This window comes from Oryctolagus cuniculus, chromosome 5 (assembly GCF_964237555.1).
Source record: "Oryctolagus cuniculus chromosome 5, mOryCun1.1, whole genome shotgun sequence".
NCBI lineage: Eukaryota > Metazoa > Chordata > Mammalia > Lagomorpha > Leporidae > Oryctolagus > Oryctolagus cuniculus.
Genome location: NC_091436.1, coordinates 66,702,781 through 66,722,736, shown reverse-complemented (window position 1 = coordinate 66,722,736; position 19,956 = coordinate 66,702,781). Strand labels below are relative to the sequence as shown.

Genomic DNA, 19,956 nt, shown 5'->3' with positions numbered 1-19,956 from the left:
ATACTTAAGATTGTTGTACTTTTTGTTTGTTTTTACAAAAATCAGGAAGCATTACTTCTCTTCAGTAAGATTAAATAAGCTAACAACACTTTCTTTACTTTTATATATTTTCCTAATGACATGAGAAGCCCCTAAATATTCAGGCAGCATTCTTGGGCTCAAGTTTGATGGAATCATTATAAAATTCTGGTGGCTTTGTGTATACCACGAGTTGGGTGATCCAGGATGTCCAGAAGAGGTATTTCCCATCCTCTGGACCAGACTTCCACAACTAATTAGGTTTATAATTACTTTTCCATTTATACAGAAGTCCTACAATGATACCTTTTACTCTCCAATCTGCCCACTCTCTTCTCACCCCCACTGCCACAGCCTTAGCTCAGCTGTGTATCAGTTCTCACCTGGGTTACCCTCAACAGCCTCAACTATGCATTTATTACACTGCCTTAGGAATGATGTCTTATCTGTGTATGCATGACACAATGTTTTATAAGCTCCCTGTGAGCAGGTGTCATGTCTTAGATTACTTTTTCTGCAAGCACATAATAAACTGGCATATATCAGATAGTTGAAAAAAAGTTTTGTAGCATAGATACATTTCCCAACTTTTCTCTATTACTAGGCTCTCCTTCCAATCTGGCTTCCACGGTGCTACCAAAATAACCTTCCTAAAATAGAAATCTCATCAAAGCATGCACCTGGCTAAATTCCTTTTGTGATACCTAAAAATCTTCACAATACTGCTCAAGTGTTTAGGCCTACCACTTCTATATTGTCATCTGCACTCTCTCTGCACCAAAGGAAACCTGGTCTGCTCTACCTCTACCAAAATAGCTCCCTACCCACTAGACTCTTTCACATACCCACTTTCAAGCCTTCATCCAAACAATTCCCTCTAACCAGGATGCTTTTGCTACCTTGATCCCCTGAGCTAATGCCTTTATCCTGCATCCTTCAGATCAAGTGTCAATCTCTCCAGAAAGCAGGCCCTTTCTTTTCTGTCTGGATTAGATGCTGCTCTCAGCTTTCAAATATTCCAGGCATGCTTTTAGCCAAATCATTTATCACACTAAGAGGGAATGTTTTTGTTGTTTGTACACTTGTCAAATGAAAGTTCCATGACGGCATGGGTGTTGTCTTTTTCATATTTGAATTTCCACTTTTTAGACACAGTTTTTTTTAATATAAGTTGGCCAATAACTACAAGGATGAGTGAATCATGTTTCTCATGATTTCTTATTTTCAAATAAATTAATATAATTTTAAGAGCAAATGGTCTCAGAAAGAATAAGTACCTTAAGAGCTGGCATTTAGACACCCACGTCCCACATCGGGTGCCTGGATTTAAACCCAAGCTCTGACTCCTTATTCTAACTTCCCATCATTTCAGACCCTGGGAGACAACACTGATGGTTCCAATCATTGAGTCCCTGTCACATTTCTGGAAGACCTGGATTATCTTCCTGGCTCCCGGCTCCTGCCCTGACTCCACCCTGGTCATTGTAGGAATTCAGGGAGTGAATCAGCTGGTGGGAATACTCTAAATAAATAAATAGGAAAGATATATATCTTGTACAGGATAATACTACTGCTAAACCAAGGATGTAAATTTTGAATTCAAGTGCCTCTGACTCTAAATAACAGCATTTATAACCTCAGTATTCAAGTATACCTTGACAGCTCATTCACACAGAAATTTGACCTCTCATGGTCCAAATTGCTTGCAGTTCCCTCTTTGCTCTATGAAGTATTTGGTGATTAACCTCAAACTACCTGAATCATCCTGGATTTGTTCATTCATGCATAGTCACCTGTTTGTTCTGTCTGTAGGTGGTTAGGCCAGAATGACTGCAGCACAGGACCAGCAGGATTATAAAGTTAGTGTATGTCTGTAAAATCAGGGTGGATTAATTTGCACAACACTACATACACGTTCTTCAGTCACTCCAACTCCATCACTGGCAAACAAGGTATTCTAAGCCTATAGGCAGGTTGGTGTTTTTTTTTTTTTTGGACAGGCAGAGTTAGACAGTGAGAGAGATAGAGACAGACAGAAAGGTCTTCCTTTTTCCATTGGTTCACCCCCCCAAGTGGCCGCTATGGCCAGCGCGTTGCAGCCAGTGCGCTGCACCGATCTGAAGCCAGGAGCCAGGTACTTCCTCCTGGTCTCCCATGCGGGTGCAGGTCTGTGGCTCACTAGGCTAATCCTCTGCCTGCAGTGCTGGCATCCTGGGTTCTAGTCCTGGTTGGGGCACTGGATTCTGTCCCGGTTGCTCCTCTTCCAGTCCAGCTCTCTGCTGTGGCCCAGGAGTGCAGAGCAGGTTTTGAAGACAATTTCTGTGCATTTCTAGGAAGTGGCTTACTAAAGGAGAGAGAAAAGAAGAAATATATCTAGATTTAGAAAACACTTGTTTAACTTCTAACACTTGTTTACTATTGTTGCAAAGAAAAGTAATGTCATCATGCTTTTAATAACAAGCACAACCTAAGTTCTATTTCCTTCTCTTTACTTAAGATCTTTTTGTAAACTGGTGAGAATCTAAAGACTATATTTACTTGTTGATTCAAAAAAGATGTGGAGAGATCAGCATGGCAAAACAGGTTATGCTGCCACCTGTGATGCCAGCATCCCATGAGTGCCAGTTCAAGTCCCAGCTACTCTACTTCCAATCCTGCTCCCTGCTATTGTGCCTGGAAAGCAGTAGCAGATTGCTCAAGTACTAGGGCCCCTAACACCCACATCAGAAACCTGGCTAGAGTTCTAGGCTCCTGGCTATAGCCTGGCCTTGCTCTGACAGTAGGGCCTATTTGGTGAGAAACTGTGGATGGCAGATTCCTTACCTCCACCTCCACCTCCACCCCCATCCCCAGCCTCACCCCCACCTCCACCTCCACCTCTACCTCCCTCTCTGCCTTTCAAGTAAATAAAATATTTTTAATTAAAAGTATAGGATGTTTAAAAATAAAAACAAGAGTAATGACAGCCTCTATTTATAGAGCATCTACTCTATACCAGACACATGGATAGGAACATGTGCTGACTCATTTATAAACTCAACAATCACATAAAATGTTACTTGTCCTCTTTGACAAATAGTACAATTAATATGGTATAGGGCTTTCCCAACATTCCAAGCCTGTTACAACTGAGACTTTGAGCAAGTGTTATCTGATTCCAAATATCACATTTTATGTCACTGCCTCACCTTGACACATAGCATGTACTCAATGAATATTTTCGTATAAATGGATAAGTTATGGCTGAATCAAGAAAATAGTCCCATATCCAATAGCTACAAAAAATAAAATATCTAGAAATAAATTCAACCAAATAGATGAAAGTCTTCTGCAATTAAAACTATAAAATACAGATGAAAGAAAGTAAAGAGGACACAAAGAAATGAGAAAACATCCTGTGTTCATGGATTGGAAAACTCAATGGTGTTAAAAGTCCACAGTGGTCAATGTGATCTAGAGATTCAAACTATCAAAATACTGATTACAGTTTCACACACAACTAGAAAAAAAAAAAAAAACACTAGTAAAATTTGCACAGAACCACAAAAGACATTAAACATCCAAAGCAATCTTGATCAAAAAGAACAAAACAGGAGGCTTCATACTACTTGACTTTAAAATATACCATTTGATATAGCAGTTAAGACATTCCTTGGGGTGTTTGCCTCTTACATTGGACTGCCTAGTTTATGTCCTAGCTCCTCCACTCCCAATGCAGCTTCCTGCACATGGAAGGCAACAGATAATGGCTCAAATATTTGGGTCCTTGCCATCCATGTAGAAGACACAGATTGAGTTCCAGGTTCTTGGCTTCAGCCTGGCCCAGTCCTGGCTATTACAGGTATTTGGAGAGTTAACCAGTAAATAGTAGATTCATTCATTATCTCTCTCTCTCTCTCTCCCTTTTCCTCTCTCTCTTCTTCCCACCTCCCCTCTCAAATAAAAATAAATAAATGAAAAGTTTTTAAAAGTAAAATATACTACAAAGCTATAGTAATTAGAACAGCATAGTAAGGTCATAAACACAGAGGCATAGACCAATGGAACAGAATAGATAATATGAAAGTAAACTTACACATCTACAGTCAAGTGATCTTTGACAAAGGAGCTAAGGAAGCTTATTTGACAAAGGAAAATCTTTTCAATAAATGATTTTGGGGACCTTAGATATTCACAGGCAGAAGAATGAAACTAGTCTCCTCTCTCTCCATCATGTACAAAAATCAATTCAAAGTAGTTTAAAAACCTGAATGTAAGATATGAAACTACCAGACAAAAACAGAGGAAACATTCCAGAACACTGGAATCAGCAAGGATATTTTGGATAAGACCCCAAAAGCACAGGAAACAAAATTAAAATTAGCAAATAATATTTCACCAAACTGAAAGGCTGCACAGCAAAGGAGACCATCAACAGAGTGAAAGATAGTATCTGCAAGCGATACATCCCGTAAGAGTATACAAGCACCTCAATTCAATAGCAAATGATAACAATCCAATATTTTTACTAAAAAATGTTGGAGTTCCTCATTAAAATGAAACTCACACACACTACACCAGATTTGACTGTCTACAATACTTTGTTAAGAAATGTGCTTTAGAGTTTAATCACATTACTTTCACCTCAGTGGCCAGTGCAACCCTGAATGTTTAATTATGCTCCTAGTTTTACACCTAATCAATCTTTTTCATTAAATCCAGTGAAGCAGACAAGTGGGATAATTACTGAAGAATCATCTTAATTAAAAATTTTAGCTTTTAATTAAGAGTCATTGTTTATCTCATCAGAAAACAGTTAGAATTCATGACAAGGTTGCCCTGTTCATTAAATTTTTAGCCTTTTTTGATATGGGACATTGTACATGATACTCCCATCTATGTGAGCATTTGAATTTATACATGCACATATGCTTGAGTATATTTAGGGGTGTTTTAACTCTATCAGAGAAAAAAATGCTAAAAAGCTGTAAACTCTGTGATTGAAACTCCTGATCCAATATTTATGTCTCAACTAATTACAAAATGTTCAAAAGTGAATTATTTATACACTGATTGCAAGTTGAAAGCATAATTATATTCACAACTGAACAAAAGCTGCCTTAAAACTTATTCTTACAAGTTATGAATTTCTTTTTTGTGCGTGAAGATTTTTTTTTTTTGACAGGCAGAGTGGACAGTGAGAGAGAGAGACAGAGAGAAAGGTCTTCCTTTGCCGTTGGGTCGCCCTCCAATGGCCGCCACGGCCGACGCACTGCGGCCGGCGCACCGCACTGATCCGAAGCCAGGAGCCAGGTGCTTATCCTGGTCTCCCATGGGGTGCAGGGCCCAAGCACTTGGGCCATCCTCCACTGCCTTCCCAGGCCACAGCAGAGAGCTGGCCTGGAAGAGGGGAACCGGGACAGAATCCGGCGCCCCGACCGGGACTAGAACCAGATGTGCCAGCACCGCAAGATGGAGGATTACCCTAGTGAGCCACGGCACTGGCCCGTGAAGATTTATTTATTTGAAAGTCAGAGTTACACAGAGAGAGCAGAGGCAGAGAGAGAGAGAGAAAGGGAGAGAGAGAGAGAGAGAGAGAGAGAGAGATCTTCCATCCTCTGGTTCACTCCCAATTGGCTGCAATGGCCGGAGCTGCGCCAATCCGAAGCCAGGAGCCAGGAGCTTCTTCCAGGTCTCCCACATGGGTGCAGGACTTGGGCCATACTCCACTGCTTTCCCAGGCCATAGCAGAGAGCTGGATTGGAAGTAGAGCAGCTGGGTTTCGAACCAGCGTCTATATGGGATGCCGGCGCTTCAGGCCAGAGCGTTAACCCACTGAGCCACAGCGCTGGCCCCAGAAGTTATGAATTTCAACAAAGGTTATTGAACATTCAACCAACTCTCTGCAGCATAAAGAAATCATTTTTATTTTCTTAAACTCCCATTTCCATGAAATTTCTTTTCACCATGGGAATGATGATCTAGATCTTCAGAAGGAAGTCACCAATTCCTTGGAGGGCAGGAAATTCTATCAATTCAGCTGGTAAATACAGCCATGAAGCTTGGGAAACTTGGCTACACTCCTCATAGCAGCTCCACTGCAGCCCTCCAAATGCACATGTGGTGTTGTGTAACTCATAGCACTGCCAAATGCTTTGAGTCACTTTCCTTTGCCTTAACAGTGAGAAATGGTTGTTTCAATCTCACAATCATTCTTTTATTTAGATTTATTTATTTATTTGAAAGTCAGAGTTACACAGAGAGAAGGAGAGGCAGAGAGAGAGAAAGAGGTCTTCCATCTGATGGTTCACTCCCCAGTCATAATGCATGTATCTATTGCTCTATTAAATGTAATCACAGACCAAAGGAAAGCAAAGGGTAGCAAGGGGGAACTGACCCATTCCCTATGGAAAATCAGGATCCAAGTAACATATTTGATTGGCTGTTCCTCAGTATCTATGAGGAACCCTGGCAGAAGGGCAAGGAAGGGGGTAAGGGAAGAAGAGAGGACTAACAATACTACAAGGATAAAATTAATCATTGGAATTGGCTTAAGAATAATTTAAATGCTATGCAGGAAACTCCACTGGAAAGTGGAAATATTTGGAAGTCAAATAGCTTTCATCAGCTATGACAATGAACAGCCTGATCTCTACAACATCAAAGTTGACAAAAGTGGCTCAAGTATTTTAAACTTCGGTAGAAAAATCCCATCCGATTTTCCCGTGCTAACAGTAAGCTGACTTAAAAGGTGGGCGGAGAAAAGTAGAGGCAGTGAATCAAACTCAATCTATCATCTGCAACCGAGGTTTTCAAACCATCTTCTGAAAAGACAAGATGCAGGAATCTGGATAAGTGACAGCTTCCTGCACACCCTCAGCAACATCACACTTCTCTTTTCTCCCTGCAATTCTGATTGCTCTTCCACACCAAGGCCAGGGGAAACGGTAGCTTTTTAAAGTATTGATTTGCACTTACTCCTGGACAATGGTCAGAAAGGTTGTCTTTAAATGTTCACCATCTTCATGAAGGATTTTAAAACCCATTTTCAACTGGGAAGGGAAGTGAAGGAGGCAGGATAAAAATTAAACCTTTACTTTAAGAAGGCTTGATAGTAATAACTGCTCTCAGTATGAAAAGAAAAGGGAGTAGAAAACAGAGTCTTGGGTGTCCCCTTCCAATGCTATTAAACACATGTTGAATATGTTAAACTAGGTTCCCTTTCTGTAAAGCCTCATCTCAAAATCCTATGCAAAGCACAGTCTTAAACAGGCATTCCAGCCAGACTTCCAAATTAAACAGCAGCATTCGGAATTTAACACGAATTCAGAAGTGCATTTTCTGCTGGCGACAATTTGAGCATGGTTCTAGATATTTTCCTGTCCAGAGGATAGCACACTCTGCTTAGCATCTATTTCACCAGTGTAAGCAGTGGGGGCTTTAAATCTTGTCTGCTGCATCATGGTCTACTACTACTACAGCCAATGCCTCACCTACACCTGTACATATATTGACACTGAGAGAACTCGTTCAGATAAATTACTGACTGGCAGAAGATGAGCTGATAAGGGAACCATCACTATTTTGCAAAATGGTTAATGCAAGGAGCTGTAAAATAAAAATACAACCAAAGGATGCTTCACAGAAATAGCACATTTTATGGCCAAGGAACAGGTGAATAATGTGCCTCTCGAGGCAGTGAACTCTTCTTCTTCTACACTGTCTATGACATGTGTGCCAATGTTATACTGCTGGAAGTGTCTGGCCACCCGGGTTAATTGGCTTATAAATTGTTTTGGCAGCAGAATACTTATAGCTTGATAAATGGATTACTAAGATGAAAAAGCACAAGGGGCATAAATGGAAAAGATTCTCAGACGTTGAAGCTTCTCTTCTTAATTCAGCTACTATGGGAGGATGATGAGAACAATCATTAGAGCCACTATTTCTTGAGTGGCTACAAAAACAAAAAAGTGTGGCTTACACCTACATTGCTTTATTTAATCTAAGAGGAAAACTCCTACAGGGAAATACCATTATTCCCATTTTATGAACAAAGAAACTGAGCCTTAGATTAGAAAAGTAACTTGCTCAACAAAGGGCACTGCAAAACCAGTCTTTAAAATTAGTTCTGCTTCATGCCAGTACATTATCTTACCCACCACTTTGATCCACTGAATCTGATATTCCGAATGTCTAACAACACAGAAACTCCTGTTCGCATAGTATGCAAGGAATTGCAATTGCCAATTCAGATGTTTTTTTTAAGACTATTTGAAGAGTGAAAAAAAGTGGCACTTATTTCCATTTTTCATCACCAAGCAGAAAAAAAAATCCCAATCACAGAGCTGAATCTCAGAAATCCAAACTAAACATCAAGGAAAATAATTTTTGTAAACTTCCTATTATACTTGTAGCATCATTAATATTAGTAAGCATAAATTGACCAAATAACTCCCAGAACAGATTTCCACATAAATACAGATATTATAAAGAAACCACAAGGCACACCTAACAGAAACACAAAATAAATTATTGACATTTCCTTCTTTGTAGATGCCCTTCCCCTGAGGTACAAAGGCTGGGCAATGTGAGAGTAAAAAAGCTTCAATTTTTGCCTCAATTAATTTGGGATCACTGAAAGGCCCTGCCAGCTCTGAGACTCCTTAAAAATCAGCTGGGGGTGGAGGGTGGCGCTGTGGTGTAATAGGGTAAATCTACCACCTGCAGTGCCGACATCCCATATGGGCACCGGATCCCAGCTCTCTGCAATGGCCTGGAAGTAGTGTAAGATGGCCCAAGTCCTCGGGCCCCTGCACCTGTGAGGGAGACCCGGCAGAAGCTCCCGACTCCTGGCTCCTGGCTTCAGATTGGCTCAGCTCCAGCCATTGTGGCCACCTGGGAGTGAACCAGCGGATGGAAGACCTCTCTCTTTCTCTGCCTCTCCTTGCTCTCTGTGTAACTATGACTTTCGAACAAAAATTTTTTAAAAATTTAAAAAAAAAGAATAAGCTGGGGCCACTGTGTGACTGATCATTCAACATTCTGTCCTACCCTCAGAAGAGTTGCTCCTGAGATCATTTCCAAAATAGATCTACTACATGTAACTGTGTGTCTCGAGAGTCTACTTCCAGGAGAACTCAGCTTATCAGATCACTTCACTCCCCTGGTTCAAATCCCACAACATATGTCCATGTTAAATGAGAGCCAATGTCCTCACAATGACATAAGGAGCCTAAGAGAAAAGGACCTTGTTTCTTCAGCTCCTGCTATTCTTGCCCCAACACATTGGCCAAGCATACTCCTTCCATTAGCTATTTCCTCTCTCTCAAGTACCATTCCCCTAAATCTTTGCTCAAATTCCTTTTTCCCAGAGAAAACTTTCCTGACCATCCTGTGGCACTCAAACTGCCATGTACTTACATACTCCATATTCTGTTTTTCTTCACATCACTTACCCTAACATACAACATAGTGCACTTATATGTTTATCATCTTTCTCAGCTCATTATACAGAATTTTGTTGTGTTGTTATCTTTAATCTTCCATGTTTAGAGCATTGCTTGACACATAGCAGGTTTTCAAAATACTCGATGAATGAATATCAACTATAAGCCAAGCACCTGCCTGGCACATTTATACATAATATCTCAACAACACAGCAAATTCAAGAAAGAAGTATTAGGATACCCATTTTTCCACTGAGAAAACACTGCATAGATAACCACACAATATCATATATATAATCACATATGTAAGAAGTAACAGAGCCCAGATGTGAATTCTGTCAATCCAAACTCAAAGCCATATTCTCATAGAGCTTCGCCTATTGTAGCTATACTACTCTCTCTCTAAACAAATCTAAACTGAAAAGACACTTCTAAAAGAGGTGGCAACACTAAATGATACAGAAATCATGATCTTCATCTGTTTTATAAAACACCCATGTGTTCACTATTACTTAAGACAGTCTACAAAATGAGCTTAAAAGTCTGAGCTTTGTCATAATTGTTGACGTATGTGCCCAGAGGGAACTAACATGCAGGTAACTACTTATCCACAGAAACCTTACCAAAAGCTAATTACATTGTTAGTAGTATTTGGATCAGTAGGGGGCAGGCAAGGGGTGTTGGTAGAAAACAAGTCTGGGTTTTATATTTGAGTTAATGGTTGGAAATAACTCACCGTCTTCCACTTAGCAAAAGAAAGCTTTATAAAGGAAGTGGGATTATAACAACTTTCTGAACTCCAGAGAGGAGGAAGTTTGGCAAGGTAACACTTATGGTCATATTCAGTGCTCAACACCCATTAACTTCAGAGAGAGCGTCATTGAGCTTGGATCAGCTGGGCAGGATGCAATGTAAATGGGAAATGAGCCTGACCCCACCAAGAAAGCCTTTAGCTCCACACACATGTGGGTCTGATGGAATCCACCGGCATAAAAGGAAGGTGAGAATGCTCTAAATTGGCTTTTGCCATCTAAGAATGTTCACACACAAAGCATGCATTGTGGCCACTAATGAAAGACATGTGCGAGAGTGGTTACACATTGCAACCGACTAAAAACTAATGACATGAAACAGCCACGGTGCCTCTATACTGACCCCTGTAAAACCTCAGGCTGACTTGTAACAGGCAGAGCTAAACCAATTTATCACTGAATTATGCATCATTTAATAAAGACTGCTGTGACTCAACCTGCCACATAGGAATGCTAAAAGCTTGAGGAAATAGCCTCCAAGCCCCTGCCTTCCTTTTCCCAAGCTCATCTTTAACCCTTCAGTAATGGATGCACTGATTGAAATAAAAGTCTAAACCTTATAAACTATCACTAAATAACCCTGGGATATCTGACCTTTGGGTACCTATGTTCACTTACTTGAAAACTACCAGTCCTACAGGGTTAACGCCTATTTCTGTAGCTCAATGATTTGAGAACTAAAGGAAAACAGTGGTGCGCTCTTTTTGGAACTACCACTGGCATCCTGAAACTGTAGTTTAAAGTATGTTCCCATATGTGCCAAAGCAAGTGTTGGTTTTCCTAGTGTCATTTACAGAATCATTATCAAACCATATTTTAATTTAAATAAAAAGTAATCCTATAGACATCGCGGTTCTGCCCATAGTTTTACCTTCTCAAGAAGAAAATTCCTAGTAACTCCATCATTGTCATAGAAGTGGAAAAAATCACCACATAACAGAAAAATGTTTCAATAAGTGAAACCTGAGTGAATTCGCAGGGCTAAGAACAGGGACATCCACATCAAGAAAGAGCCCATTCAAGATAAAGGATTTAGCAGAAATTCAGCTGGAGTCCTGAAAATTATAGCAATTTCTATCATCAATCCTACACAAAACCTTTTCAGTAATAATCAAAGGACATAGATATGCTCTAAAAAGTTGGGAAACCTCCCAAAATCTTTTCTTATTTTATTTCTTTTTTCAGGATATAATCATTTGTATGAGAACAAATTTGTATACTACAGAAACATTTGGTCCCCTGGAATTTTATGAAGTTTTTTTTCTTGGTGATGCACCAAAGATCATGTTTCTCTCTAATTGAACCCAAAAGAGTAGATGAAGCCAAAGTGCATTTTATTATTAAGTTCAACAACCATAGATTATATTGAATATTGAAGCACTTGTAATGCTCCTTCATCTGTAAGGACAGTCTATTAAAAATTTGCTTTTGCATTTCATTCTCTCCCTTTCTCCCACCCAAATAATGAAAGCATCAGGAGTCCCTGAAATGTTGGATAAGGAAAATCCAAAGGAGCATTCATAGCCAAGAAAATTGTTATTAATCATAAAGTGGTTGTCACCATTTTTTCATTAGCCTTTATTTTTCCTGAGCTACTTTATTATTTAGAAAAATTTAGACCATGAAAAATACCTGAGAAGAGAAACAGCTCTGTTCTAAGCGCTTTATGTGTACTGAATTTGTACTCACAAGGATTTTATGAAAAAGATCCTATCACCATCCCCATCTTAAAGCTGAAGAAATCAAGGCATAGGGAAGCCACTAGGTATAAGCAGTGAAGGGCACATTCTAATCAAGGCAGTCATATCCAGGAACCCATTCACTGTCCACACTGTACTATCTCAAGAAAAACAGTTGAGGAACACTTAAAGCTTCCATTTTAATAATAAACCAAAAAAAATTCTTCAGTCTCTATGCACTTGATTAGGGTCTCAAAAGGTGAGATTACACATTTCAGTTCTTTTCTCTCATGTGAAAGAATGTTGGTCCTAAATTCATTTCAGAATTTTGTACAAAATATGAAGACTTCTTTTTCTAGGGTAAAGGTGGTATATTTCCATTAAGAAGGAAAAATATAAGGATGAGAAGAGTCAAGATGAAAAATGCAATATTTCAGCTTCATTATTTTCAAGACTTAGTATTATGTTTCAAAAATTACCGCATCAGAGACTCTCATAGACAGATGGCCCCAAAGCAATTTTTGACTGCCTCCATCCAAATCATATCTGGAAGGTTAGCAAGATTCAAATCAGAAGGCAAGCAGAAAAGAAAAACAAGACATGTTATTTGGAAAAACTTGAGTGAATTCTAAGCTAATTATTCTAAAATTCAACTATCTACCTTAAAAATAAAAAAGCTAAAGGTAAGAGAAAACAAAATCTGGCAACTGTACATATCCTTTTTCTTCACTCTACCCTACTTGATATGATTCATCTTTCTCATTTTTGAATGACTGACCATTGACCAGCTTTGGTTTTCATTTTTTGCTATTTGAAAGGATCCTACACATCTTTTAAACAATTTGATTGTTTAAATGTGAAATTCAAAATCAGTATCTTCAGAGACAATTGAAAAGTATAAAGGGAAGAAAAATGTCTGAAATCAAAATAGTTTTTATAGGAAATTCCAGGGCAAAATAAATAAGCACAGACCACCAAACAAGTAAAGAAGTGCTTAAACTTGTTAGTAGATATTATTTCCTTTGCATATTTTGTCCTCCATCATTCCACCAGATGAAAATGCACATTTCCCTTTTGAAGGAATTAGCTTCTGGGGAAAAAAAAAAAAAAACAAGAATCTCGTTGAAGTCCTTGGAAGGCTTGGAAGGGGGAAGTAAATGGGCAACCAAGCACTTTACTGGCTTGTGTTTGTGTCTGCAGATGACACCAAGAGAGAACAATCTCTCTCCAAGGTGCTGGAAGCCTGTGGCAGTCTGATCTTCATTTTACCTTTCTCAGATCAGGTATAATGCTTCACACTTGGCAGGAGATTGATTGGTGTTGACTGGTTTGTATTGTGTGGCAGAATTAGAGGAAGATTTGAAAGTTAATGCACAATTTAATTCTCCAGATGACTTCTGAATCACTTGGAGAATTTGGGTAGCATAGACATGACAGCCTTTGAATACAACTGTTATAAAAGCAATTTCAAATAACATTAGGGGTGGCTTAGAGCTGTATCTTATCACCCAAATCAGTTTCGAATGATTCTTGACAATGATCAGCAATGATACATATGGGTAGCACATCAATAGAAGCCCAAATGTGAGACATCAACCACGAGCTAATGTTCCTCCGACAGGTGTGATTTAAAGATAGTCCATTATGGCTTTCAACTACCCATAAAGATCCATTTTCCAAATATATTATTATTATTTAATTAGGAGTATGGCAGTAGGGTCTAGGTTTTTATGTATGCCCTAAAGCTATCACTAAAATATTTCAGATAACATAAAAGCTGTGTAAATGCTAATAATAATACCATGACAGAGTAGAGCATCAAGTTAAAAAAAAAAAAAAAAAACAGATAAAGCTGCACTGTGCGTGGGAGCTCTGGTAATTGGAAGAGTCAATGGCTATATGATTCAAGAAAATAGTCTCCCTCGAGAAGGAGACTGATTGTCCTGCATTTATACAGCAGCTAACCAACACTAAGCAGACTTTCCTTTGCATATTATTGGTGCCAGCCCGATGAGGCAGAAAATTGCATCGTGTCATTTAATTTCCCAATCTTTGTTTTCATTGTATTAATCTTTTGGCTTTGCTTCACTTTATAATTTGAAGGCTCAGCAAGAAGCAAACCAAATGGAAATTCAGCTTACTTTCATGTCTAGCTGAATGTGTTTGGTGCAGTCTCCAAAAGTTTAATTCTACGTAATACTGTCCATGAATAATAATAGGCTGCCTTTTCATGCAGCCTTATTAGTGTTTATTAAGGGTTGACTTAAAGTTTCTGGGAAAGGTGCCCAACAGCCAGTCACCAAAACATGATTAACAAACTGGTTACAGAAGGGGAACAGATAATTTTTAAAAACAGAAGTATATCATCCCATCAAGAATACGAACTAAAATCCTCAAAAATAGATTTAACCTAAGTGAGCTTTTCTTTCTTCCTCCCTTATTCCCTTCTTATCTTCTTTCCTTCTCTCCTTGCTTCCCTTCTTTTTGTTTTTCCAATAAGGCAAAGAAAAATAAATCTGAAACAATACAGAGGATTCAGACCCCAATGAGTTACACAAAAAATTGGTACCTTGAAATATAAATACAAAGGCACTCATAGCTTTTGAGGATTTATAGGATGTTGGAGAACTTCAAAACATTGAGAATTTAGAATCATACTGACCTGGCTCCATTGCCTGCCATCTCTCCTTGCCAGCTATGTATCTTTGAGTAAATAATTTGACCTCTGCAAACTTTAATCCCTGTTCTGTAAAATAGGGTAAGGAGTGTCTGACAGTGTTTAGAAGAGTGAATGTGAAATGCATGCAAATACTCTGCACCACACCCGGCATCTAGGATGCCCTTGACAAGGGACATGTGAAGCTGCTATGGGAGCCATTCACCATTGCTGCCACTGTCCTCAATATCCACTCACCAGTACATAAAGAAAGATATATATAAAAAGCAGTCAGGTCCCTTTCCTCTACCACAATAATCCTATTGTCACAAAGATCGCGTTTCAGAACACTAAGATTTGGTGCTTGAATTTTCTTTTCCTTCTAATGTGTTTTATTTGCAGTGATTGCAAGCTTGCTATCTATAATTGGCCTCAAAACCACAATATACCTATCATACAACTTTTTCATTGCTACAAATATTATGCCAATCCATCTGCTTTACCTAAGAAATTGAACTATTGATTGTTTGTCAGTCCACCTAACACATCATTTATAATAAGGCCTCAACAACAAAGAAATGCCAGAGAAACAAGGAGAAATGTTTGAAATCACATCTGGAAAAGACAGTGGGATAACTTAGCTTCTTAGATCTCAAAATTACTAAGTCTTTCTTCACGGCATTATCTTCATAAGCAGAATTAGGTCTTACAAACAGATGTTAAGGAGTGAAAAAGAAATGTACAGAGAAATTCACTATACATCCTCAAATAAGGTTCGGCTGGAACTCTCTTTCTGTTTACATTGTCTAGTTCTTCAATTAGCACCATTTCCTTTAATAAATCTCAATTCAGTGGCACACCAAACTTGGGGAATAACATGGCAGCTGTTATTGACTCCATTTTAAAAATGACAAAAACTGAAAATGAGGGAGGTTTTAAGACATGTCCAAAGTGATGTCAGCATTGGACGCTTAGCACTGAAAACTCTTGCCATCTCTATTCAAAGAAAAAGTACAGTAGTTCAGGAAACATCCTCAGTATCCATAAAAATAGACCAGTAATGACACTTTTTAAAGAAAAGCATTAACTTGCATGTAATTATTTGTGTTTAAAGAATATTTCATGGGGGCCTGCATTGTGGCACAGCAGGTTAAGCCACTGTTTGCACTGCTGGCATCCCATGTCAGGGCACCGCTTTGAGTCCTGGCTCCTCCACTTCCAATCCAGCTACCTAACAGAGTGTGCCTAGGAAAGCACCAGAGTCAGAGACCCAGATTAAGTTCCTGGATCCTGACATCCTGACTTCAGACTTGCCCAGCCCCCGCTGTATGGCCATGTGGGGAGTGACCCAGTGAATGGGAGTCTCTGTCTCTGTCTGTCTGTCTCTCTCTCTCCCTCCCTCCCTCCCCCTGTTGCTCTGCCTTTGAAATAAGTAAAATAAATTTTTTTTTAAGTAAAGACTATATCATGCTTTTTGCTCAAGCTGTGGTGTCGAGAAGATGGGCAACTGTTGGGGTTTTCTTACCTTCAGGAAGCTCATTAGTCAGCGACAGGATAAGAAGTATCACAACAAACAGTGCAGAATGTCCCACTTGGGCACAGCCTGAAGGTGAAGTCTTTGGAGGTGCTTCTCATGCAGGGGGGAGTTCTGTCATCAGGAATTATGCCAGGATCCAGCTGATCAAGAATGACAAGAAAATCATGGCTTTGTGCCCAATGTGTGCTGTTAGTCAAGCTGTTAGCGGAATTCCTAAAGTCTACTTCAGGGTTGTCAAAGTTGGCAATATCTATTTTGGCTCCATACAAAAGCAAGAAGGAAAGACCAAGATCATAAATTCTGGTGGTGAAAACACAGTAATAGATTTTCATATGCCCTCCAAAAAGAAAATATCATTCTGAGAAGAGTTATGGGTAGAACTGTGCTGTATTTACTTTTTGTTAACTGTCCTTTACAAAACATGGCAGTATATTTTTCTTTTTAGCACAAAAGATGAGAAACTATTTTTTCCCATTTTCCTCAGATTCTTACCATGCTGTTTGTGCCAACCATCCCATTACAAATTGTAGAAATGACAGCCCTCCCCCATCTGAGCTCCCCAGGAGTCCCCAAATAGCAACTAAAAATCCTTAGCCTTCCTGTGACTTAGATTTCTCTTTCTCTAGAGCCCCTGGAAACAATGTCAAATTATAAGAATTTGCACTCCTAGTCAGCTCAAAATATCTGCTAAGTTTGTTACTATACACCACTTTCAAAGTGAGTCATCGCAATTATAAAAGAATTGGTCTTATATAAATGTCAATTTGGGGTTAGATTTTTCAAGAAACTCAACCTGTTTCCAATGTTTTGTTGGAAATCAGAGGATGGATGAGCTTCTGTCATACAGAATGGCATGGCATAAATTTGTAGAGCCTATTTTTTACCCAACAGTAGAGGTGCTTTGGGAAGTTAATTACCAGCACTTTGTGAAAGCTGACAACCAACTTCTTAGCTCCCAGTTACCATGAATGCTATCCCAAACAGTTAATCATGGAGCTATTATAGATAAGGTGGAAGTGTGCATGCATCATCAGGACAAGCAAATTATTTAGCAATTTATATATTTAAAAACCTAGATCATTATGAGCTTTATAGCTAATATCTAAAGTTGTTCTTTAATACTATTGCCAGTTGCCTTTTCAAATTTTTCTCTATGATTTTTTGAGTTGTTAAGGTATCTTTTATTAGATCAATTCATTTCCTATTAGTCTTGAAATTTAACAAGGCTTCATGGCAAAGCAGGTCTGGAGGAGAGCTTATTAGCTTTCCCTCAGGGTAATAAGTCCCATATGGAATAAAGAAAGAATACCAACTTCCAAAAGATAGAAGTCATTAGAGTCAATAGAGGGTTTATGTGGTTTTTAATAGGAGGCCCATTACAATTCTCTGGACCCATAAAGTTGATGCCTTACCGAGCATCCATTTAAACATAATCAGAATGGTTCCTTCATTACCAACCACTAAAGAAAAAGTAACATCTTTCTCTCCATAGTCTCAGATTTTTCTCAGGGAGTTATATATGGCCTGTCACCCTTTCCTTGTAAATAAACAAGACAACTATCATGGGTGTCTTTCCTAGAAAATCTTCACTAAGTAAAACAAAACTTTCACTCAGTTGCTCATGAGAAAGTGAATTTGAATTTGGAATTGAGCTAAGTGGCTCTAACATGAAAAGTAGCTCTATAAATTAGCATTTTATATAATTTTACATTTTTGGACATGCGTTTAATACATACAAGTATTTTTATACCCTATGCATTGGAGAATATGCTCACTTCATTCATAGCCTCTCCCTGAAAATCATCAAGCTTAGGAAGAAAATAATGACAGAAAAAAGTGATGACACAATTCAAATAATTCACTCAGGAAACTAAGAACCATGACCAACATTGAAATTTCATAAGAATATAAGGATTACCTTTTGTCTGGAGGGTAAAATACAGGGAAAGAAAAGTCCTCATAACATCCATGAGAGGAAGGTTAGTCTTGGGAGTCAAGAGTTGTGGACATGGACCCCAGCTCTGTCCCTACCAGAAGAGTGACTGAGCTATAACACAGAAGAGTTTTTGTGGTGTTTTTTGTTTTTTGTTGTTTACCTGTCCGACATTTTTTCTTGCCACAAATGATCATATGTCTCTCTCAACCCATAGGAGAAGTGGCTTCAGCACCAGCTCTGGAAATGTTGAATAAGATGATGCTCAAAAAGAAATGGGCAAAATAAAAGAAAAATATAATGATTGGGCATAGCAGACCTGAAGACTGTCTGTGATTCTAGATGGAAAACAGCAGTGTTTCTTCCTACCCTCCAGCCTCACTGACTTCTAGGCAAACACCTAATTAACTTTGTATAACAAGAAGCTTTCACTGAAACTGTCCACTTTCCACCAATACAATGACATAGCAGTAATGAATTATAAAGACTGCATAACGCAGATTCAAGTATCACTAACTTCAAAGTTTCAAATAGGCTGATTTTTCTAGACAATGATATTTCACATCATATGCTGCAATATTATTTATCAATGTTTAATAAGAACTTCATAACTTTTGGCAAACAAATGAGAAATAGATTACCTTAGAGAAGTGATGAAATATTTATAATGCACAATAGCTACTATTACACTGTAGCTGTTTTTGAAATTTTAATAGTAAATTGAATGGAAATATAATACTGTAATGGATATGAAGTGTTCAATCGGCCATTTGTAATGAAATATGAAAGTGTTTAGAGAGTAAATACATTTGCAATGGTTTTTGATTAGCTATAACTGTATATGATTCAACCACCCATTATGAATAGCACACAGTATTACACTGGCTTATAATATAATAAAAGTGGCAGCCTTGGAGAAATTTTTTTTAAGAATCTTTACAAATGATTGATGTGTTCATTAGCTTCACTATGACAATCATTTCACAGTGAATACATATATCAAAATATCACACTGTACACCTTAAATATATATATTTATTATAAATACATACTATTATAGTGTATAATATATATTACATATTATATGTAATATATATTACATGTTACATATTATATAATATATACTTATATGTATAAATATATATTTATATATATTCAGTTTTCCTCAATAAACCTAGAAAAAAAGAATTTTTATATGTACTATTAACTTTCTTTTTTTTTAAAGATTAAGGCAGAGAGAGAAAGAGAGGTCTTCCATCCTCTGGTTCACTCCCCAAGTAGCCGCAACAGCTGGAGCTGTGCCATTCCGAAGCCAGGAGCCAGGAGCTTCCTCCAGGTCTCCCACATGGGTTCAGGGGCCCAAGGACTTGGGCCATCCTCCACTGCTTTCCCAGGCCATAGCAGAGAGCTAGATAGGAAGTGGAGCAGCCAGGACTTGAACCAGCGCCCATATGGGATGCGGCTTTAGCTGGTACTCCACAGCGCCAGCCCCATGTACTATTAACTTTCAACAATTAAATCTGTACCATTACTTTGAAAAAAATCTCTTCTCTCATTTACCACACTTTCCTTAACATTTAAAATTATGCATTTGTTTAATAGTGGCCCTTATTTGTGATGAGTTGTACTGTTCTCCATTGTTCATAAGTTACAAACTTAACCTCTCTTTTTGTTTATGTAACACTTTCTGTTAATAGGAAATGGGCCTAAAACAGCAAATAAATCCCTCATAGATGATGAATGGATAGATGTATAGATGTAAAAAATATATCTCCAGTATGCTGTGTGTATATGCATGCACACACAATTATGCACTACCTGGAAAGAAATTATTCTCTAAAATTAAGACAACTGTATAGGGGCTGGCACTGTGGCGTAGCAGGTAAAGCCACT

General features: G+C 38.4%; 1 long non-coding RNA gene across 1 annotated transcript; it reads right to left on the bottom strand.

Annotated features, from left to right (window-relative positions):
• Positions 1-1,992: 1,992 nt before the first annotated feature.
• Positions 1,993-19,038, bottom strand: LOC103349857 (uncharacterized). The gene is made up of 3 exons (XR_011388962.1): positions 18,227-19,038; positions 16,119-16,270; positions 1,993-2,362 (listed from the first exon to the last, which is right to left on the bottom strand). It is a non-coding gene; the product is annotated as an uncharacterized lncRNA (long non-coding RNA).
• Positions 19,039-19,956: the final 918 nt, after the last annotated feature.